Source organism: Pyxicephalus adspersus, chromosome 4 (genome assembly GCF_032062135.1).
Source record: "Pyxicephalus adspersus chromosome 4, UCB_Pads_2.0, whole genome shotgun sequence".
NCBI classification, from domain to species: domain Eukaryota; kingdom Metazoa; phylum Chordata; class Amphibia; order Anura; family Pyxicephalidae; genus Pyxicephalus; species Pyxicephalus adspersus.
In genome coordinates this window covers 66,808,899-66,815,854 of record NC_092861.1, presented here as the reverse complement: position 1 = coordinate 66,815,854, position 6,956 = coordinate 66,808,899, and the positions used below count along the sequence as shown (strand labels likewise).

At 39.6% G+C, this 6,956-nt stretch overlaps 1 protein-coding gene across 1 annotated transcript in view; it reads right to left on the bottom strand.

Moving 5' to 3' along the window:
* The window catches only part of COL19A1 (collagen type XIX alpha 1 chain), a 123,411-nt gene that overhangs the window by 68,927 nt on the left and 47,528 nt on the right, over positions 1 to 6,956 (bottom strand). The window lies entirely within an intron of this gene.

Sequence of the window (6,956 nt, the reverse complement as noted above, 5' to 3'; positions counted from 1 at the left end):
AAGAAAACTGAAAGAGGAAAAGAAATAGTTGACACTCATTAGGCACCTTTCACCTAATGACGCATCCATAGTTTTTTTTTTCAGTAATCTAATGTTAGCAATGATTTTGCACTATATGCAAGGGCATCAATACATAAAGACCGATTCACTAAAGAAGTAAAGAATCTTCACTCTCAGAACTGAATTTTCACTTCATTTGAAAGGTAGATTCCTGTTCCTTTAAATGCTTAGTTATGTGCAGATGCTTTGCTCATAATTAAACAATTGAAGATATTTGAAACAATTATTGAGTTAGGGTGTTTCACTTTGTTAATAAATCTGCTTGAATTTAAAGACTATACATTAATTTGTGCTGCAAATTGCCAATTTTTCCTTAGATGTAAGATAGTCTATCTCCAGAGGTCCCTGGTAAACAATAGTTCCAGATTTATCAGGGGATGGAGGGGACATCAGGAGTTCCAGTAGTGGTCACAGAACTATTTCATTTACTGAACTATAGCCATTAGTGTCAGCAGGAACATTTGCTTTCAAACATTATGCTGACAATAACAGCTGTGGTTCAATAAATGGGACAATCCCAAAATGTTATTCTGACACTAATGACTGGAGTTCAATAAATGGCATAATCTGGTGACCATCACTGAAACGCTCAATGTCTCTTTTATCCAGTAACACTATGTGAAGTGGTAGAACTCCTTGTCATTAGCAGAGATCTAAAAATACACATAATAAAGCTAAGATAAAGGCCTTTATCAATTCTTAGACCTGAAATCCAATGTTTAATTACATCCCCTAGCAAAATGAACATGGTATTACAATTTCATAGTATGTGCTCAACCCATATGAAGTTAAAACATAATGTGCAAAAACAGTAAACATATATTAGGATTTCAAACTGTATGCTACACTACTATGCTCACTGCATGTTTATTTCACTGTGATTAAAGTGGAACTATAGCTAAGAAAAATAATAAACAAATTGCAATTAAAGAAAGGCCTTTATTGTAGAAGGGACAGGATATATCTTTTTTTGCAATGAAATGAAATAAAAATACCTGCTTGGTGATTTTTTTTTTAAATACACTCACTTATCCCCTTTCTGTCATGGGCAGCATCATTTTCTGCTTCTTTTCTTTCCCTGGTTTCTTGAACTTTCGCCATCTTGATTGGCCGTGCCAGGAGGATTATTTAACTCCCGTGCTTGCATGTGGGAATTTGTTCAGTTCTGCTAGCCTTGGGGGATTTTTTAAGAATGTAGCCAATAGGAAGGCAGCAAAGTATGTTTTATTGCAGAATGAACATCATTAGTCTCTTTCTATGACTATAATTCTGTTTTAACAAAAATAAGAATAATAATAATCTGAAAAAGTCTGTTAGTTTTATGACTAATAAATTACAAGGCATACAGTTTAATTCCTAAGTGCATAATTTATAAAAATACTCTCCATACATATATATGTGTGTGCATGGGGGGGTTCGCTATTGCTTGTCTATCCGCCCTTTATTTAAACTTTGCTGTTCTGGATGCCTCTTTTTTCTGCTCGGAGTTAGATCTGCTTCTCCAAAAAAATCACAGAACAGTACCCACATACCTGCCAGTCATCTATCCCTGTAAACTATTATCTGAATGTGATAAAGGATGAGATAGAAGAAGCACTACACATCTGCCCCTTCTGTCCACATGCTAACCTCCTGGCATGCAGTAACCCAGGGCATTGTACAAAGGAGCGGTGTGCACAGGCAGCAGTTTTTAGGCTGTCAGAACATGCAAAGATGCTGCCTCTGCAGTCCTTGAGCCAGGGGAGGCCCACTGCTGGAGTCTGCTGCTATAGTTAGATCACCCGTAGCAACCGGGGGTGTTTCAAGCAGGAAACAGGGCCAGAAGGTTTTAAGTGCATCAAGGGTCTATTTCACTTAAACACTATTTCCACACAAAACAGGGAAAATAAAACAGCAAACAGCAAAAAGAAAACCTGGCCACTTGGCCACTAAATCACTCTTAGTTCTCTTAACTAGCAATCCAGCCCAACCTAGTGTTGTTCAGGACTCTAAGGCCCTAACCATATTTTTTTTGCAACAAAGCCTGTGTCTTTACTCACGGTTCCCAGTTCCCCTTGGACCTCCTCCAAGCTCAGCAGCCAAGACAGAGCCACAGGAATAAGCAGGCTGGGAGTTTATATCCCCAGCCTAATTTCCAGGATGCATTTCAGGTGAGACAGTTACACCTGATCATACCCAGACCTCTTTACCTCTCCTACCTGGCCAAGAAGCCTGGTACTTCAACCCTACCTTCATGTTAAAAGGAAAACTAAACAGAAAAATACTCTGCGTATAACCTGTATCTGGGGCAAATGTACCTGTCATCCTGGACGAAACCCCGTGTATTATTTGGCGAGCTGTTACAATAAACAACAAAACAAGTACAAAAAACAACCACTAATCTGCGTGAGCATTTTGCCTGTGACCACCAATGTAAGAGTGGACCATATTTGTCATGTTGCTTGTTACATAATCTAATCAAACCTACTGCATTTTGTACAGGTTACTATATTTTACCACTACACTGCACATAACATTGCTCCTTAGAGGTGGGATTTTGGGAGAACAAAAAAAAAATTCTATTTACTGTACATACTGTATTATTGTTTTACTACTAATGTGAGTCCTACACTACGAAAGGACCGAATTTGTGGCAGGTTTCAGAACAGTGGTTATTTTGTCTATCTGGCCATAGTTTTAGCTGTATTAGTGCAGTGCTGATTAAGTCTCTGTGGACATAGTTCATGTGTCAGAACTGTATTGATTCTGTTTCCCCTAGCATATTTTTGGTTGTCAGTTATTTATGTGTTTACGTGTCCCAATGTTTTTCATAAGCCAGCTATCTAATATTCAATGCACTAAATATGTGATTATTTTGTTATGTTAAACATTTACTATGGTGTATGCATGTATTTAGGATAGGATAAAATTCAAAGCAGTTTTGAGGTGGTGGAGAGGTGCAAAAAGATAGCCGTCCCAGGGTAGACATAATAACAAAATCAGTTTGTATTAGGGTAGAAGATGAGAATGGTGTATTGTTAGTTCTTTGTTGGTTCTTTAGTAGAGTTCAGCGTTAAGAATTGTTTGCACAGCCCTGATAATCTGAAGATGAAAATATAGCCTATATAATTTAAAGTAGCTTTAAAATTTTAAATCCCCATTTAACATATACGTGTGCACTTTTAAAAGTTTTGTAGTGCCTTCTTTTGAAAACATTGCATAGTTTTAGTATTGGTAATGTGTACCTACTAGACACTGGAAAAACATACTTATTGTGTTGCACATTTTCCTGTCAATGCACAGATTTATGTAAAAAAAAACTTTTTAGATGTTTTGGTTTTATAATAATCAAGCACATTCCACATGTGCATAGGAAGTTCACAGCACGTCTACAGGATGTTTACAGAATTGGAGAAAATGAAAAAGTGATTTAAAAAAATAGTTTTTAAAGTTTAGTTCTACTTTTAGTATAATATTTGATTGGTTACTATGAAAAAACACTCCACTATTGTTTCTAGTATTTGCTCTTTTTTTTATTGAAGTAGTCATCCCTTTAAAACTGTGAAAATCTATTTTTCAAAATCTGTTCAATGTGCACTGTAGCCTTACCAGGTACAGACAAGTAGAAATTGCTTGTTATAGGTTTATCACTAGACTTATAAAAAAAATGTTATGATAGAAATACCAGGACAGCACATCACAAACTCATCAGAAAGCTATGGAAGCTGTCAATGACCCTTGATCCATGTGAATACAGCATTTCAGACCATTTCAAAAATGTTTATCTTTGAGGAATATGGGCTAACCTTCAGTTAAAAAAAAATGCTGGTTAAGCATTCGTTAATGTCTTTGAAAACTGAGGGCAGGACATGTTGTTCTCTTACTTTCATAATTAATGAATATTTCTATAAAACAGACACTTTTTGTTGCAAATAGCTAATGCCGATTTCCATTTACAAATACTCAAGTTAAGATAGCTAATAGTCAGTGTAATCTATGGACATTTAAGGATCATTACAGAATTGGAAATTAAAAAAAAAATCAACTAAATCTATGTGTACCCTAACCCCCTTTTCACAGCTCACTGGATGCCAGCATATCTCTGAATCATAGTTATTGGTCAATAATAAAGTTCAAAAAGAAACGGGCACATTCTGGGCTGGCTTTAAGAATGTGAATTTGGTGCATTTTTAAGAGAGTGCTTTAGTATAGGTTGGGGGCTCTACAAGATATTTGACAGCAGGTTTTGGCAGTTGTAGGTGCCAGAATTTCATGTGAACAGACCATAGGTCCACATTAAACTAACCTTAGAATGAAAAAGGTAAAAGAGATTGGCATGGTTGTTAACATTACATTTCCTCACTAAGGGACTGTAACTTTTGATTAATGAATAAAGCAAGGTATCATCAAAGATTATATCAGAACAAAATAAAATACAATATTTATTTCCATACAAGTTTGTTTAAAAACAATCCCATTGTAAGTCCTTGGTCAGCACCAGTATTCACCAGACACCAGCCCCCCAATCTAACTCTGCAGTCTTGATCTTTAGTAAGTGTCATGGCAGATGCAACAAATACTAATGAGAGTGGACCCTCTGTGCTATCTGCAGGTGTGAGCTGAGGTGCAGAGTCGAAGGAATCGTCTAATGTTCACCAAAGCACCCCGCAAGGGGTGATAGGTTTTGCTACAGGCGGTTCCCAGGTTTCAGCCCTCAGACACGGCCGTGCAGATGGTAGCTGACCGCAGAGAAAACTGGAGCGTAGTACAAAATCATCAGGCAATCCAAAGCCAAGCCAAAGTCAAAACCAGGGAATAAGGAAAAACAGCAAGAAACACAAACTGGAGCCTCAGGCAGGAAACCAATTACAAGGAGTGCCTGAGTGAGCACAGCTTTATACTGAGGCTAACAGGCAGGCTGGGTGGAAACTGGTTAAGCAGGTTGCTATATAATCAGCAGGTGAAATCCAGCGATGCCTAGGTTTCCAAGGTTTGGGACAAGCACCTATGCATTGCATGTAGGTGGACTACAAGTCCCAGGTGAGCTATGTTGCTTATCAGTGACATTACAGGGCCCCTCCTCGGGAACCCCCAGCTTTTTGGGAAACTGTTTACAGAAGTCCTTCACCAGTAAAGGAGCATGAAGATCTGAGTGAGAAACCCAAGATCGTTCTTCAGGACCGTAGCCCTTCCATTAGACCAGTTATTGAAGTTTACCTTGGAGCTGCCTCGAATCAATAATGGCCTTTACATCAAACTCTTCCTCGAAGTCAACCTGGACCGGAGCAGGAGGAGAAGATTCTCAGGAATACCGGTTGAGGATAAGAGGTTTCAGGACAATAACATGGAAAGATTTGGGTATCCAAAGACTGGGGGGGCAGACGCAGTTTGTAGGTCACCGGATTAATTTCGGATAAATCAGAAAAAGGTCCAATAAAGTGAGAAGCCCGTTTGGGAAATGGGACTCCAAGATGTATGTGTTTGGTGGACAGCCAGACCTTATTCCCAGGAACAAATCTGAGGGCAGGGATCCTCCTTTTATCTTTTTTTTTTTTTTTTTGTAACAGAGATATGCCTTATGTAAAGCTCTCTGAGCATCCTCCCAAATTTCATGAAAGCTGGCTCTGACTGCTGTGGCGGCTGGAACTTCGAACGTGAGGAAATAGGGGGTGGCACTCTGGGATGACGCTCATAGTTCAGGAAAAAAGGACTGAATCTCGTAAACTCACTGACATGGCTGTTGTGGGCAAACTCAGACCAAGGGAGCAATTCATTCCAGTTGTCCTGTCTGGCTGATACATAAGAATGAAGGAATTGTTCTAGACACTGATTGACAAGTTTAGTCTGACCATTGGACTGTGGGCGGTAGGCTGAAGAGAAGTCCAGCTGTACTTCTAACATATGACACAGGGCCTTTCAAAAATGAGATGTACATTTTCAGAGACTAAACTGGACGGAAGACCATGGAGGCGAAGTACTTCCCGAAGGAAGATTTTTGCGAAGGCAGGAAGCCCTTTTAAAGGGATAAAATGGGCCATCTTGGAGAAACGATCTACCACAACCAGGTTCACTGTACAGCCATTGCATGGAGGCAGGTCCATGATAAAATCCATGGAAATGTGAGTCTAGGGACACTTAGGTAGGGGAAGAAGTGGGACAGAAGGCGGCCTTCTGGGATTTTTGTTCTGGGCACACTTGGGGCAGGCAGCAATGAAGTATCTAACATCTTGCCATAATGTGGGCCACCAAAACAGTCGTGATATGAGATCCAAGGTCTTTTGTCGCCCTTGGTGGCCAGCGAGCTTAGACTTATGCCCCAATGCAAGAATGCAAGAACGGAGAGACTTTTTTACAAACTGCTTTCTAGGAAGTATACTTTTCAAACCTACCGGTGCCGGCAATACGATTCAGGAACAAAACAGGACATTTGCCTTAGTGTTCTTAGCTCCAGGATGAAAAGTGAGAACAAAATCAATCTTAGTAAAAAAATAAGGCCCAGCGCGCCTGTTGTGGATTTAGTCTCTGGGCACTTTTTCAAGGATGAGAACTGCCTAGAAAAGAAGCCACAAGAACGTAACTTCCCAGAGTTGCTTTGCTGGGATAGGACAGCCCCAACCCCTACTGAGGAGGCATCAACTTCCAGATGGCTTAGTTTGGTCAGGGTACAATAAAACAAGGGCAGAAGTGAAGGTTGATCAAAAGCGTAAAGTGGATCCTCAGTCCAGGTTTTGCAGTTAGCCCCCTTCTTGGTAAGTGCAGTGATTGGTGCCACCATTTAGGAGTAGTCCTTGATAAACTGCCTGTAATAATTAGCAAAGCCAAGAAACCTTTGATTTGCCTTTAGTCCTTGTGGTAATGGGCATTTCAAGACAGCAGAAACCTTTTCTGGGTCCATACGTAAACCCTGGTTAGAGATG